At 43.9% G+C, this 16644-nt stretch overlaps 1 protein-coding gene across 4 annotated transcripts in view; it reads right to left on the reverse strand.

Moving 5' to 3' along the window:
* SLC14A2 (solute carrier family 14 member 2) overlaps window positions 1–16644 on the reverse strand; it is a 450437-nt gene that overhangs the window by 98534 nt on the left and 335259 nt on the right. The window lies entirely within an intron of this gene.

Raw genomic sequence — 16644 nt, forward strand, 5'->3', positions numbered from 1 at the left:
AAACGAAGATCCAACACAGCCATAAATAAATAAATAAATAAATAAATAAAATTAAAAAAACAAACAAACAAAAAAAAACGGTAGCTCTTGTCAGTCGCATTGTTTGCAAATATTTTCTCCCAGTCCATAGGTTGTCTTTTTGTTTTGTTTATGGTTTCCTTTGCTGTGCAAAAGCTTCTAAGTTTAATTTGGTCCCATTTGTTTATTTTTGCTTTTATTTCTTTTGCCTTTGGAGACTGACCTAAGAAAACATGGGTACAATTTACGTCAGAGAATGTTTTGCCTATGTTATCTTCTAGGAGTTTTATGGTGCCATGTTTTACTTTTAAGTCTTTAAGCCATTAATCACTGTTTACAATAGCCAAGACCCGGAAGCAACCTAAATGCCCATCGACAGATGAATGAATAAAGAAGATGTGGTATATATATATATATATATATATATATATATATATATATATATATACATATATACAATGGAATATTACTCAGCCATAAAGAAGAATGAAATAATGCCATTTGCAGCAACATGGATGGACCTGGAGATTATCATACTAAGTGAAGTAAGTCAGAAAGAGAAAGACAAATACCATATGATATCATTCATATGTGGAATCTAAAATATGACACAAATGAGCTTATTTATGAAACAGAAACAGACTCACAGATATAGAGAACAGACTTGTGGTTGCTGAAGGGGAGGCAGGGTGGGGGAGGGATGGACTGGGAGTTTGAGATTAGCAGATGCACACCACTATATATAGAATGGATAAACAACAAGGTCCTACTGGATAGCACAGGGAACTATATTCAATATCCTGTAATAAACCATAATGGAAAAGAATATGAAAAAGAATATATATAGGTATACATATATATGTTTATATATATATATATATATATATATATATATATATATATATATATCTGAATCACTTTGCTGTACACCAGAAACTAACAGAACATTGTAAATCAACTATATTTCAATAAAAATAAATTCTAAAAATGTGAAGCTGATTCTCTTCCTCTTGATTATGGGCTAGCCTTAGTGACTTGCTTCTTATAAGTAGAAAGTGACAAGTGATACTGCATGTCTTTTGAAGCTAGCTCATAAAAGGCAGTATAGCTTGTGCCTGGCTCTCTGTAGCTTTGGACATGCGTCTTTGGAGCCCTGAGCCACCATGTGTATTAACCGTGTTTTTTATTTTCTGCATTTTGATGCTTTGATATTTGATGTCTTGCTGACCCTGAAGGGGCTGTCCCTTCAAAATTAGCTAATTCCTAGAGACAGCAAGGAACTCACCTGGGAGCACATACTTCATATGCAAACTAACCAATTCAGAGTCCATGTCCCCAACCGCCTCCTTTATTGGGCTCTCACATTCTGGGCCATTATTTTCCTACTCTAATGACACCAGTGTCTGATACCAGACAACTAGGGACAGCCCCTATGCCCTTGAGCCTGCTGAGGTTATTTAAACCAGCCAGTCTTAAGCACCACCAGTTCCTCCCACAGAAATGCAATAAAGGCTCTTCCCTACGTTCCACCCTTCCCCCACCCCTAACAGACCTTGGTGCTTCCGCTTGTGGCTCTCCATGTGCCCCCTCCTCTTGGGATCTGTGAGTGTACTAAACTATCTCTTCAATGGAAATTGTCTCCTGATCTTACCATACCTAAATAACAATAAAACCTACATTTTAAAAGACCATGTAAGAAGTCTGGGTACACTGAAAACACCATGCTGGAGGGACCACATGTAGAGATGACATAGAGAGGGAAGGAGATGCCCAAGGAGCCCCAGCTGATGTTGCAGCCTTCTTAACCCAGATGCTAGATATGTGTGGGAGCCTTTGAGAAGACCCCTGCTCCAGCCACCTTCTGACTGCAACCTCATGGATGACCCTTAGCAAGAGCTGCCAGTCAATCCCCGTGAGAGATAATTATAAAGAATGACTATTATTTTGTATCACTCAGTTTGGATGGTTTGTTACAGAGTCAAAGGTATCTGAAACAGGAGGCATGATCAAAGTTATGGTTCTGCTGATTTCATTCCTGTTCCCTCTGACTGCCAAATCACTGTTCATGTCTTTTAGGATCATTTAATTCCTGAAATTTGAAATTCCTTCAGTTCTAGCAAGACTCTATAGACTGCCCCTATCCCCCTACCCCAGAGCACCAGTAAGAGTCCTCTTGTATCACTCGGTGCAATGCCTCAAAGAAAACATCTAAAACTATTTAGAAATATTTCTAGGGGCACCAGGATAAAATTCAGAGCTCAGTGTGGCCAATAAGAAAAAAAAAAGGAGAGGGGAGAAAATGAAAATGAGACAAACCAGGGTTTCAAAGAAAATTGAGGATCTGGAGAGCCTTCAAGTCTTTTGATTTATATTTAAACATTTCTCAAAATTGAAGTCTTGATTAGCCCAGTCCTTTCAAGTCCTGCCTCAGCCCTGATTTATGGGAAGGCCAGGCCAGAGCAAATGAAAGCAAAATGAGGTATTCTTTAAAATTACCTTGGAACACTTGAAGGAGGGCACAAGTGCTAACATGGAGATTAAAAAGGAAGTGATGAGATGGGCTTCTGAAGCCCTCGATCTGCAGACGTCTGGAGTGTAGGGAGGGGGGCCTGCGAAGGGTGGGCTACAAATCTCCGCAGGTGAGACTCCTGCAGGATGCTTTGTTTGGCTTGTCTCCCCATAGACTGAGCTCTCCATCAAAGAGTGGATCTGAGAGCCCAGGCTGGCATTCTGACTTATTGACCCTTCCTTCATTATCTGGAAGGGAGAAATTTCTAGCACGGAGAGAATGACAGGATTGTGGAGGAAGGAAACTGATTGGCAGTGGATTATAACAGTAGAATCCAGACCCACAGCAGCTCGGGGGCTGAATCACCTTTAGACCCAGGCAAGAGGAGCCTTTGATCCAGGCTCCTTACTTTGCCCCCTTCCAGCCACACCTTCCACCTAGGCAAGAAACCCACAGGACTACAAAGACATGCTCATTTGTAGCCCACTGTCCTCTTTTAGACTTCACCCTGGGTACCTGGGATCTGTAATTCCCAGACCAAATGGCTCCAAGTCCACTCCCAGGGGCTGCATGGGCCTCATCTTTGGTTCATCTTTCTGAGGACAGACCACACAGGTACTGTGTACACCCCAAGACTTGAGGGTTAGCCAGGTGGTGGCTATTTATAGGAGAAGGAGTTGGGACACATGGTCTGGGATGTTCACATGCACGTGCACAGGCCCTTAAAATGTGGATGGAGCCAAGGGTGGGAAGAGGAAAGAGGTATAGGCCAGAGCCTGGACCCTGTACCTCCTTAGGCTTTGGTACATAAAACTGAGAATTCTAAATTCAAACTTGGTTTTCCAGGTTGATATTAAGGTATATCTGTGAATGGAGGAGGAGGGGACATATTGTATTGAATATTTGACATTTGTTATCTTGATTTATAACTCTGGCCTATGTAGCCATATGGCGCACATGGGCCTCCATATGCACTCTTGCCTTGACCTGCAAATGTTAGGAGAGGGTCTGTGCAAAGGGCAGAGACAGAGCATGACTTTAGTCTATTGTGTCAACTACAGGGAGCTCAGCCTTTCTCCAGCCTTCTCCCTTGAGGGTAGGATGGTATGTGTGGGATGGTATTGCTTTCAATTTTTGTATCTCTCATAAATCTTCTCAGCTCAAGGGTCAGCAAAGGCTTCTCTCATATGGGAAAAGCTCTGAAGACCTATGGAACATTCTAGACTTAATCTACTGTCCTAAACCTACTTCCTACAACTATCCTCTTTGCCTCCATGAACCTTCTGTGTGTAAGTATAAACTTCTTCACTGCTTCTCCCTAGTCTCCTCTACTACACACACATACACACACACACACACACACACACGTGAGCAGGTTCCTTCCTCTCAGTTTACTCATGACACATTCTTTCTCAAATATCATTCCTCCTGCTCTCCACACATCCAAATCTTACCCAGTTTTAAAGATCTAGTTCAAGTTGAACTTCTTAAACTTTGTTTATCCATTAATTAATTCATTGAATAACTAATCAGTGAAACTCTGGCATGTACCAATTCCTGGGTTACAGCCATGAAGCTCTATCTATCCTCTATCTATCTATCTTTCTACCTATCTATCTATCTATCTATCTATCTATTTATCTATCTTTCTTTCTTTCTTTCTTTTTACTTCAGCTCACCCTGATCTTGATTTTCCTAATTTCTTCTTCATATGACATTATTGTGACTAAATTTTAACAAAATTTCTACATCGCTCTCCAAATTTTCTTAGTTGTAGATTTTGTATCTGAAACTGGATGACATATTTCTCATGAGCAGGAACTCTCTGTTGGGCTACTTTCATATTCCACTCCTTGGTCAACAGAGTATAATGATAAAAAGTTGATATGCAGCAAAGATCAATTGATTAAGTGACAGGCAGATTGATGGAGTGATAAGTTGATTAGCTGCCAACCTCCCTCCTGCATAAAGGAATTTGCAAAGAGCTCAGGTGGTCTGGCTTCCATTCTCCCCTTGCCATTTTTTAAAAAAAATCATTCCATTGGTTTATTTCTATTCCATTATGCATCTATCATGCTAGAATTTATTTCAACCCCTTTGAACATATTGATATTTTGGCTTGAAGTCTTAATAAGAATGATTTCTTTATTACAAATTTGAGTTTTTATTTGCAATTTATAACAAATTACTCTCATAGACAAGCATATGTTGAAATAAATAGGCCCAGTCATTTATTATTTCTTATTATTTCCATATGACTTTGGTTTAAGTTTCTAACAGAATCTCTGTTTCTATCTTTTTTTCTTTTAGGAAATATCTTGTATTAGAACAGTTGTTCTCAAAAGTGTGAACCAGTACCCATCTGATGGGTACCGCTGACGGCCAGTACCCATCAGCACTACCCAGATCTACTAGTTGAACAAGCTCTTCAGGTGATTCTGATGTATGATAAAGTCTGAGAACCTCTCTATTAGTTGAAAAACACTGAGCTGGCAGTGGAGATCCAGAATTTTGGCTCTGCCTCTTTTATTAAAAGCCTGTGTGACTCACTCTAAGTCTTAATTTCCTCATGCCAGTTTTTCTGTCTGTCTTGGTATATTTGGGGATAAAGATGGACTATTCTCATTTTAGTTTTTTGGACTGGTGACATGGTGAAAATAACAATGGTATTTACTTCACAAGGTTTTCTAAAGATCAAATAATTCATTGCATGTACACTCTAGCAGCATTCTTTTAAAAAATCTCTCCGAATTCTCAAGGGAGCCCAGATTCTTATTATTTTACATTGGATTCACAATCAAGAAATCTTGGTTTCTACCACATGCAGGTGTTACAGTCCATTGGGGAACGCACACTCACTTGGCCATATGGTGTATTTGAAGTGTCAGAATAAATGGTACATGTGATGGACAATAAACTCAGAAGAGAAAACAGCTTCTGAGAGCTGGCATGGTCACACAGAATGCTACATATCAAAAATGGGTTTTGAGTTGAGACTTAAAGATGTGTTGCGAAGAGACAGATAGTGAGGAGGGGCACTTTTGATCAGCCCAGGTGGGTGAATGCCAGGATTAAATACGTAGACTAAAATGGGCTTGCAGATGGGGACCATCTACCAGCAGTTGGGTCTGTGTTGAGGGATGAGTGAAAGTTTGAAAAGGATGTTGGGGCCAGGTATTGAGGATCTTGATAGTGGGCAAAGGAATCTGAAAACTCCGAGTGAGAAAACTGGCATAATAAGTCACTGGTAATATTTTAGATTTTTTTAGGGTCAAAGGGATATTCAGTTGGTGTTGTGTTGGGGGCGTCTGATCACATACTTTCAGGAAAGAAGACAGAGTCTGAGGCCTGAACCCTTGAAACTTATCTTGGAATCTGCCTTGGCTGGCTCCTTGGAGCCAGTCTATGTGTTTAACTCCTAATAGTTTTAAAGACTAGTCTAACCACAAAATTTCAGATACCCCAGAAGAAAGGGAGCAAGTTCATCACAGCAGTGGTTCTCAATCTTGGCTACATATTAGACTCACAGGGGAGCTTTAAGAAATCCATATCTGGACCCTACCCCAGGGAAGTTCGCTGGTGGCCTAGTGGTTAGGATTCTGGGCTTTCACTACCATGGCATGGTTCAATCCCTGGTCGGGGAACTGAGATCCCATGAGCTGCATGGTGTGGCCAAAAAAAGAAAAAAAAAAAATGATAAAAATGAAAAGCAAATGGATCCTACCCCAGAGATTTTGATTTAATTAGTCCAGCATGGGGTCCATGCACTGTTGTATTTTCAAAGCTCCCCAGGTGGTTCTGATGTGCAGCTGGGGTTGTAAACTGCTGCCCCAGGAGGGTCCAGCACAGATAGTGTTCAACGAGGAAATGTTTCTGTTGCTTCAGATATCAGTTGTCTCTGAGTTTTGGTGGCTTTTCAAATAATGGAGCAGATTGCCGTGGTCTTGGCAGGTTGGGGAGTCTGGCAGACATGAGTGATCTTGGCTGGCATATTAAAAAATATGGACCCAGAAAAGAAAACAGAAGGTATGGTGGAGCAGTGGAAAGGACTCTGGGTGTAGGCATCTGAAGACTTCCATATAATGCCTAATAACCAGTCAGGAGCTACAGATCAGGACTGTAATTGTAAAAATGTTGTCCAATTTCTTAGACTTTATAACTATCACATGTTTTTTTTTAATCCTCCTCCTCTCTGTATCCCCATAGAATCTACCAGTAAATCTTTAGAATTGAAAAAGGATGGCAAGCCTGTTGTCAGGGCCTGAAAGGAAAAATGGAAGGCTTTTTGGCATAACATCTTGAATGGCAGGAACCCACAGGCCAGGCCTGGGTATGGACAGCTGTCAAGAGAAAGAAAAGAGCAGCGCTGCCAGGGAGAAAGCCAGCTGGGAGCCGAAGTCCCTCGTGGCTCCCTTGAATTTAAAAGTGCCACTTACACAATGCTCAGCACACAGAATTTATTAAATAAATGATTGTCAAGTTGACATGTGTTCTAGGCCTGGCCTCCATTCCTTCCGGATTGTGTATCCTTGAGCATGTTTTTCATTCATAGAGCTCTGCTTCCTCCTCTGTAAAGTGGGGTAAATCACATCTTAATTTCCAGTCTTCAGGAAGTGCCCCATAGGCTCGGTCAAATGAACTAATGAACTTCAAGGAGCCTAGGGTTAGAGCTTAAAGTGACATGTCTTTGATGACACCATTTCCCCAAAGTCTCAAGTTTTAGCTTAAAAATTCATATACTATGTGCCTTCATTCATTCATCAAAATTTTCCTGAGCATCTACTATACGCATGGCACTACTGTAGCGCTTGGGATTCAACAAAGAACAACAACAATAAAAAGACCCTGGTCTTGTGTTGTTTCTACTCTAGTGGAGGGAGATAGGATAAATTCCTTAATTTATCTGCATTTGTTTAATATAGAAACAAGGAAACATTTACATCTTCCAATTTCTTAACACCCTCTCTGCCCTTGCTTCACAATTCTGGTGTCACACGGCACTGTAGGAGGCTCCATGGCCCAGGTCCCTGGCCCTCCGTGTGATACTGCCAAAGGTCCCAGGAGAATCTTGTGAGGATCAATTAAAATGATGGAGTCCCACTACTTGCAGACTTCAACACAATGTAAATATAAAGGATGGCTACTTTTTATAAGAATTTTATAATTCCAAGTTACTAATGTACTGTGTGCCAGAAAACAGTGGACTCTGAGTAAGCTGTGAATTCTCTAAACTGCTGTTTTACTCTCCTGTCACTCTCAGACCCCAGTATTTGGGTGCATGTAGGCATGTGTGGTCTTAGAGTAGGAAGTTGCCCAGGCAGTCTGCTTTGGGAGATGAGAAGAAGGACCTCTGCTGTGGTTCTTTAAGATCCACTATTTGGGTTAAGTGCCAACTATATAATCCAAAAAAAGATTCATTTCAAGGTGAGAGTGAGGTGAGGGTTTGGGGACACTGAAGATTGGATCTTCAAGAACATGTAAGATGTCATGGAATTTTAGAGCCAAAAGGCAGCCCAGAGTGGTTAAGTGACAAGTTCAAGATCACACAGCTAACAGGGGTGTTGCTGGGATGAGAACAGGGTGCCGTGCTCTTCCTATACTTCCTCTCTATTAAGAGATGTTAACCACACACCAGCTCATGTCAATCCCTCACCAGCTGGTCCCCTTCAATGGCACACTTGCTACAGGATGAAAGATACTTTGTTCCTGCTTATCTGGAACAAATTGATACAGTTCCAATTCTTTCTTCATTCTTGACAACACTATAATTTAGCACAGAAAAGAATGATGAGAAAGAATCAAATAGTCTTGCAGTTTTAAACGCCAATGCATGGATTTTAGTCAAACTCTCTTGATTAAGGGTGGAGGTGGGTGGGCTGCAAACTGAAGCCTGAAGAAGGCACATGAGTGGCTCAAGGTCACACAGCTGGTTAGCTGGTGGAGGGGATGGGAACCAAGGACTCCTGACTTCCACCCCAGAGCTCTATCTCCCACTGTCATTGGGAGTGGATAAGGGTGTGGACCAGTGCTCTTGGTAGACAGATTATTTAATGAGCCAAATTATTTTACCATAATGGCATGAGCATTTCACAGTAAATCAGGTCTGTTGTCATTACCGCATGCCTAATTACCCACATTTAGCCAGCCAAAGTAAACTTTCCTCTTGAAATCCCTATTTTATAGAATACTGATTTCCCAGATATATTGCAATGTGGCTAACACTTGCCAGGGATGAGATATGAAGTCTGGACTAAATATACCTTGAGTTTCTTTTATAGCATTTGATTCCTAAATCTTGAATTTGATTTTGTAAGGAGGACGCTCATAGTGGATTCTAAAGGAATAAGGAAGTATAGAATTGGTATATTAATTAATCATTCAGACTAGAGCAGAGATTGATTCAAGGCTTAGAGGTGATTTTTATTTCAAATAGGAAGGCATTTGAGAGCATTTACAGGCTGTTGACAAGGAACCAGTGGAGAGGGAGGCATAAACACAGCAGAAGGGAAGGGTGGATCATTGAGAGTAGAGCCCCTGAGAGTTGGTGGGTGGATTGGATGTGGACAGGAGGAGGTCACCACATTTTCTCAGACTGGAGGTAAGGGTGAGAGAAGACAGAAATACATAGAAGATTGAAGGTGTTTGTTGAGAGGCAGTTGGGATGGGGGCAGGGGGTCATGAGGGATGCAGTTGAAGTCTGATGCCCTCCTGACTAATGAAATGTTGCAAGTACATTGTGACTGGAATAAGTGCCTGAGTTTTAAGGGGAACTGGGGGAGATGAGCATTTCCTCCCACTCCCATCAACCTAATTAAAATCCTCCTCAGACTCCTGGAAGTGCTCTCAGACCATGCCAGCTTGTGATAAATTCTTCTTTCACTGCATCTGGCATTTACCACCAATTCTGTAACATTCAGAATATGACCACGCACATCCCTTTATTACTCTCATCTCGTCCAAGATCTCCCTCCACTCCACGCATCTCTGTACCAGTCAGTGTAGGTTAGGTTGTGCTGCAGTGACAGCCCTCCAAATCTCTGTGGATTAAAAAACTAGGCTTATTTCTTCCTCATACTAAATGTCTGACGTGGTTTATGGGGGGTGGGGGAGTAGGCTCTGATCAACGTTGTTCTTCAGAGACTCAGGCTGATGAAGGAGCTGACTTATTGAAGCAGCTGGTCTTCATGCCAAAGATAAAAGAACGTTTGTGAGGTCTTGCCCCAGCAATTAGATGTTCTGGCTTGGAAGTGACACGACGCTTTTGCTCACAACTCATTGGCTGGAACTCTACGTTCCACGGTGAGCAGGAAGAGTAATCCTACCACCTGCCCCTTGAATGGGGGAGGCCCGTGCATGTTCAACCAACAGTGCTAATGACTACCATACTCCTCCAGCCAGACAACGTGCTCTCTGAAGGCAAGGCCATGCCGGCCTCCTGCTTCTCAGTAGAGGTGCCATTTGGGCAGCCACAGTGCCAGGCACGAGAAGTGGTGTGCCAGCCACACCCACAGAGCTCACCAATCAGCAAGGCCCCACGGCCACAGGCCACAAAATGCAGAAGGCAGACAAGGCAGGGAACGGGTGGGGCAAGGTCCTGTTGGGGGTGGCAATGGAAGGGAAGGGTTTGCGGACATGAGGAGCAAGGAGTAAGACAGAGAAAGGAGGCTGCCCATAGTGGTGGGGGCACTGATGCTGCCACTGTGAGAGGCCCAGTCCCCCAGCACCTCTCAGGAGCAGAAGCCGGGCATCCTGTGAGTGTCTGGCTGAGGGCATGAGGACAGCTCAACAGCCCCCCTGGTTCAACTGCAGTCATTAGTGTCGGGACACTGGAAGGACAAGCCTGGGTGGAGCCCTGTGATTCTGAGGGGCAGGTTCTGAGAGACCATAGCTTCCCTTCTCCATGTCCTCATTGCTCTCTTCTAAAGACCGTGGCTTGGGTTTGTTATTCACGAATTATCTACACTTACTTGTTTTTGTTTTTGTTTGTTTAAACAGGCCTCCTCTTGACGTAAGTGACCACTTTGACTTTGAACTCAAGAACTCTCCAGTGAAGTGGTTGGCAAAGGCGGAGGCCCAGAAGGCAAGCAGCTTGCTCAGAGCAAGGCAGCGAGGCCCAGGGGTCCTGCCTCCCCACAGGCCCTGTGTGCCTCACACTCGTCCAGCTAACCCCCAGACACAGCTTAGCTTTTTCAGAAGTAGAGTAAAAATAAGCTCAGGCTTCTGCCTGAGGGACACTCTGACTCCTTCCCAAGTTTTCAGGCATCCTAGGTCTTGATTGAGACAGAGAAGCTGCCCCCTGCTCAAGGACAACAGCTCAAAACCGGCAGACGTATCTGGCGGTCCAGCCAGCTTGCTCTCTGTCAGCCAGGGTCCCTTTAAGATTCAAGAACTTGGAGGTAAGGAGGTCAAATGCAGGCCAGTGGAAGTTTCCACACTCTGTGTGTCTGGGCCAGTGTCTCTGTCTATCTCTGCTGGGAAGGGTGGGCCCTGTTCCCACAGGCCTGAGATTTATGACTTCAGTCTGGGAGGAGGCGTTGGCCTTTACTTCTTGGCATGAACAATGGTAAACAGAGTTGCGAAGAAAATTTGGAACTGGTATCCCTCAGCCTGTGTCAGGCTAACTCTCTGGTCCTTTTTCTCCTTGTGAGTTGCACACACACACACACACACACACACACACACACACACACACGCTATGTGCACATACACCAGCTGTAAAATGAGACAGAACAATAGAGTAGTTGACATTTAGATTTTCTCAAATACTCAACCCAAATCAGTCCCCAGACTCCCATTGACCACTAAAGGATGCATCTTTAGTGTCACATGAAAATACCTTGAAAACACACACACACACACACACACACACACACGTTCTGAAAACCTTTCACCTTGCCCCCTCCCCCTCTCTGGTACCTCTCGCAAACCTGACCTTCTGAGCAAAGCTGGAAGTACTCTCTGCCTGCCCTGTCTTGCAGTTATCTGCTAATGGAGATAGAATCTCCTGTCCCTGAGATTTTTCCTTTAATACACTGAAATATTAAAAGGCGAAAGCAGCAAGTATTGAAGGTTCATGTGGAGATTAAACAAGAGTCAAAGATCGGTAGCTGACTGGCTGGAGCCTTAATTGTCAGGATAGGGACAGTCATGGGGAGGACGTCTGGCCAGATCAGGGAGGCAGTGATGTGGACGTGTGTGTGTGTGTGTGAGAGAGATAACAGCAGGGAGAGGGCTGCCATCAGCTTTGTTTAGAGGGTTTTTAAATGGTCCCATGTTTTAGGGGGTTTGGTCAATGTTCTGAGCTTATGGGAGCATTATCCCACTTTTCTCCATTGAGGGCAGTAGATCATAGTGGTTAAGACACAGGCTCTGAAAGCAGACCCTCTGAACTGAAATCCTGCCTCTGCTACTTCTACCTGTGTGGCTTGGTCAAACACCTTCACTTGTCTAAGCCTCAGTTTCCTTGCCTATAAAATGGGCATGATCAGAGAATTACCGTTATAGGGTTGAGACTGCTGAATGCCTAGCACTGGGCTAGAAATCTAAAGTTACTCTTATTCCTCTATTTTCTACCTGAACTGATATTGGAGTTATTCCACATTCTTGTTTCCTCACCTGAAACAATGCATAAATCACCTAGAGTTCTTACTTCTGAGGCAGAAATGACCCCCACCTACTTTGTTTCCTTAAGGAAGCAGTACACAAAACACCACTACTCTGCCACTGAAGCAAAAGGCACATCTCCCCTGAACTCACCTCCCCACCTGGCACCCAGAGCCTGTGGCTTTAAATGGGGACAGGGTGAGAGGGTAGGGCTGGCTGGTTGATTTATGGCAACAGTGACCCTCAGGAGGGGGCAGGACACCTGTAGGCTCACCTGCATCTTTCCTGTGCTGAGAAGGGTGCTCTCTGTGGAGAAGCAGGTCAGGGTGTGCTGGTCCAGCCCTGGAGAGGAGTCCGAGCTGGGGTGTGATGTGGAGGAGAGGACCTTGGACGTGGTGTCGGGAGGCCTGGGGTGGCTCTGGGTTCTACCCTTGACCAACTGTGGAAGCCGGGCCCGGCTGCCTCACCTTCTTGGCTTCAGAGTCCTCCTCACGTGACAGATTGACGTCCACCATCATGCCAGGCTGATCCCCCTGCAGACCTCATGCTGATCCTTTACTACTTTCCTCCCTGCACGTGCTCACACGGGCACACGACACATGCCCAAGCATACAGGCTCACAGAGGCACATGTACACACACACACACACACACGCAGGTGCGCTCCTCTTCAGCCATCTGAATCAGGTCAAGGTCCACCTCCTGCCTTCCTGGGCTCCATCACACCCTGACCACCTACTTGTCTACACCTCAACGGCAGCCCCACACAAAGTCCCTTCAGTTTCCTTGTCATGTTTGCGTTTTGTGTAGTCCTGTGCTCTTTTTATGTCTCCAGATGCATAGTTAGTTAATTCAAGGTCCTCTCCTCAGATCTTCCATAGTGTGCAGAAGTAAATTTTCTGTGATGCTAATGACACTTAAACTTCAGGGCCCCCATCAGCACAGGGTGTTTTCATGGTCATACGTTTTCATATAGTTGGTGAATGTAAAATATTTTAGTTATAATCTGTTAATATCACTGTTTCTTTCACCTCTGATTTACCTCCCTCATACTACCCTCATTTTGGTGGCATCAGAGTGTCCCCTTTGGAAACTAGCTAAGGGGCAGTTGAGTTGGGGGTGTGTTGGTTTGGGTTTAGTGGGACATATTTACATAGCGTTTAGTCGATTCTCTTGTAAGTCGTGTGTGGCTAGCTGTCACTGTGGGGGAAGTCTTCAAGGAACACCCTGCTTCCCTGTGCAGACAGACTCTGTGTGGGCCACAGAGGGAGACCTGAGTGAGCGTGTCCTACGGTGCTGGGACATGGAAGTGCATGGAGAATGGGAGCGTGTAACACGCACAGAGCCAGAAGCCGGTAGGTGGGTGGGAGATTCCTCCAATCGTCAGGTCTGTGAGCAGAGGATTCTGTTCCCATCACTGCCTCCTCAAAATGAAAGCTCTCTTTTGTCAGGAATGTATTTGTTCATGCAAAGTAATACAATCATAAATGCACTATTCATTTTGTTTCTCTTTTGATGGGAATTACTGACATAGAATTTATCAGAATCCTCATGTTTAAATGTCTTGCTGATTTGACAGGAAATACTGACATTGACGGAGATAACATAAAACTCATTATATGCCACTACAATGAGGACTTGGATGACAATCTGGTAGTAAGTTTCATAAATTCACAGAGTAGCTTAGATTTGTTACTGAAAAAGAGAAGTTGAAATGCCCTGAAATCTCAGTTCATGTATGAAAGATACTTGACAGAGGTTTTTCCAAAGTTGATAACAATTCTGGAAATTCACATGGCATTACCAGTGACAAATTGTGAGACGGAAAGAAACCTTTTCAAACCGTGAATAATAAAATACAAAATTGGATCAACTTATTAAAGGAGAGACTGAATTATCTTTGTATTCTATCTATAAAAATGAGACTGAAAAATGATACTCATTTAAAGAGATGATCGAAGAGTTCGTCGCTAAAAAAAAAGTAGGAAGAAAAGTATTACACATGAGTGTCAGACAGTTATTTTAGATTTTGTGATGCCTGGAATTTGTCAGCTTTTTAAAATTTGTAATTTGTTGTGATTGCTTTTTCTCTTTATAAATATAATCTCACCTTCAAACGTAATTTGTATTTGGAATTTTGAATTCTTTTTCTTCAAGAGGGTCCCCAAAACTGTAAAATCTTCTGATCCCCCCCAAGCTGGGTCTGCCCTATGTACCCCTTGGCCCCAGCTAGGAGATCCCTCTCACAGCTGTTCCTAGGCCTGTGGCTGCCAGCAGGAGGTCTGGATGTGGGACAGGGTCTGGGTGGCACTGACAAGGGCACCCACTGTGAGCCAGTGGGGAACACGGGCCTGGCTGACATCACACATCCTTGGAGACCATCTAACTCTAATTCTAAAAGGGACAAAAGTTTTGTTACGCTGCCTGTGAGGGCCCAAACCTTTCCACCAACAGTGTTGTCAGGGCCTGGCTGGGCCCTGCCAGCCCCCCTGTGTTTCCTTTTAATAAAATTTAATGTTTTCATTTTCAAAGACCTAGAAAATCCAAACACTTTTTAAAAGCCCCAAGGAACTATAAAAATTAATAGCACAGGGTTAATTTCTTTTTCAGCGGCGACTCAATTAAACCTGCCAAAGTCAGACTGTGATTTAAACTCACCACTTGCAGAGGGACCTGAGCGGAGCAGGCAAACATGGTATGAAACAATAATATTTACCAATTACCCTCTTGGATGTTTCCCACCCGGCCCCTTCCCTCCGGGGAAAATTTTTTCCTTCCCTCCCTCCTCTCGAGGGCCCAGAGGTCAGCATCCCTAATTGTTTTCTCCTTGAATGGTCACATTGCTATCAACAAGTGACTGAACTTCTTCCCTGCTCAGGGTAATGGAAAAATACCACCCGGGCTGGCTGTCCTGGGCAACCGGCCACGTGGACACCATCCCGCATGTGGGCCTGAGCTCAACTTTGAAAATGAGAGCACGGCGCCCGCTCATCTCCGCCTGGCGTTCCAGCCAAACCAGACATCTCACATTCCACACTTAGTCCTGCCCCAGGGCACTTGCTCCTAAGTTTCCCTTGCCAGGAACGCCCTCTCTCCTGTTCATGAGCACTTAGCCCTGAGCACTTCAATCTTACATTTTCTCTGAGGCCCTGATCAAGACCAAGTTCTTTTAAGAAAGCTTTCCTGATAAAATCCATCTCCATGTAGATTTTCCACTTAATCTCACTGCCTTCAGCTCCTCTGTATTGAGTCAACTGCACGTTCTCTCTTAATTGCATATGGGCTGTCTGCGTCCGTCCTAGAGTTTTTAACACACGGGCTTCTAACAAGCTTATCCCTACATCCAGACTGTAAGCTCCTCTAAGGCGGGAACTCTTCTGGGTGCATCCTTTGTACTTAGTTTGGTGTTTTGCGTGGGATAGAGGCTTAATAATCGCATTTGGACTGGAATGGAGAGTCTCAGCATTTTCTCTACAACAGGATAGTGGACTGTGTGCCTCTGGAAATAGGATTTCAATGCAACATTGTTTGCATAGAAAAAATAAAAAATATAATAATAATTAACAAAAAAATAAAAAAATATCTGAGCAAAATGTCCATCAATGGGGAACAGATAAGAAGAATATGGTATATGATAACATGCTCTAGAGCAATTAAAATAAAGAATATGGAGTTGAATTATCAATATATATAGATTCCCAGAACAGAAATGTTGAGTGAAACAGGCAAATTGTAGAACAATATGTTGGTTAAGATACAATTTATGTAGATTTAATGCCACATAAGCCAATACTACACGGCGTTTTATGGATCCATGTGAATATGTCCATGTATGAACACAGAGATGAGAAAGAAATACATGCAAATCTTGACAGGGATTGCCTCTGCAGAGGGAGGGGAGAGAATGGGGAATGGGATCTCAGACTCTTTAATTCCTTCTAGATATTTTTTCTTTTCATTATAAAAATCTGAAGCAAATAAGAGAATGTTAACATTTGCTAGTTTGGCTTGGTGATAGATGGCAGCCTGTGAGGTAGAGACTGGAAAGGTGTCCTCTCAGTGGGCTGCCCCTCTTCCCAGCCCAGTCCTGGACCCCATTTCCCAGCCTCCTCGGCAGGGAGTTGCAGCTACGTGACCTCAGTCTGGCCGGGGCATGTGGGCTACAGTGACAGATACCACTTCTTGTCTTGGCCCTGGAACACCTGGGCTGGGTCCGCAGCAAACCAGTCATTGATTTTGCTGTGACCTCCCAAGGGAGCTTCCCCAGACTCTGCTGGGCCGCAGGGAACAGGAGGCGGGAGGGAAGATGACCACTGAGCAAAGTCTGGGGACTTTTACGGCCTGCAAGATGAGGGTGAAGTCTCCAATTGCTGGCTGGGCCCCCAGACGGGCCCTCCACCCTTTTTTCATCTTGCCTGGCTTCCTCACTGTCCCCAAAACATACCTCACTCATTCCTGACCTGCTCTGCATTCAGATGGGCTAAGCCCCTGGGGTTTAAAGGTAGAGAGGCAGGT

This window comes from Balaenoptera borealis (assembly GCF_965194805.1).
Source record: "Balaenoptera borealis genome assembly, chromosome: 14".
In the NCBI taxonomy this organism is placed as follows: Eukaryota; Metazoa; Chordata; class Mammalia; order Artiodactyla; family Balaenopteridae; genus Balaenoptera; species Balaenoptera borealis.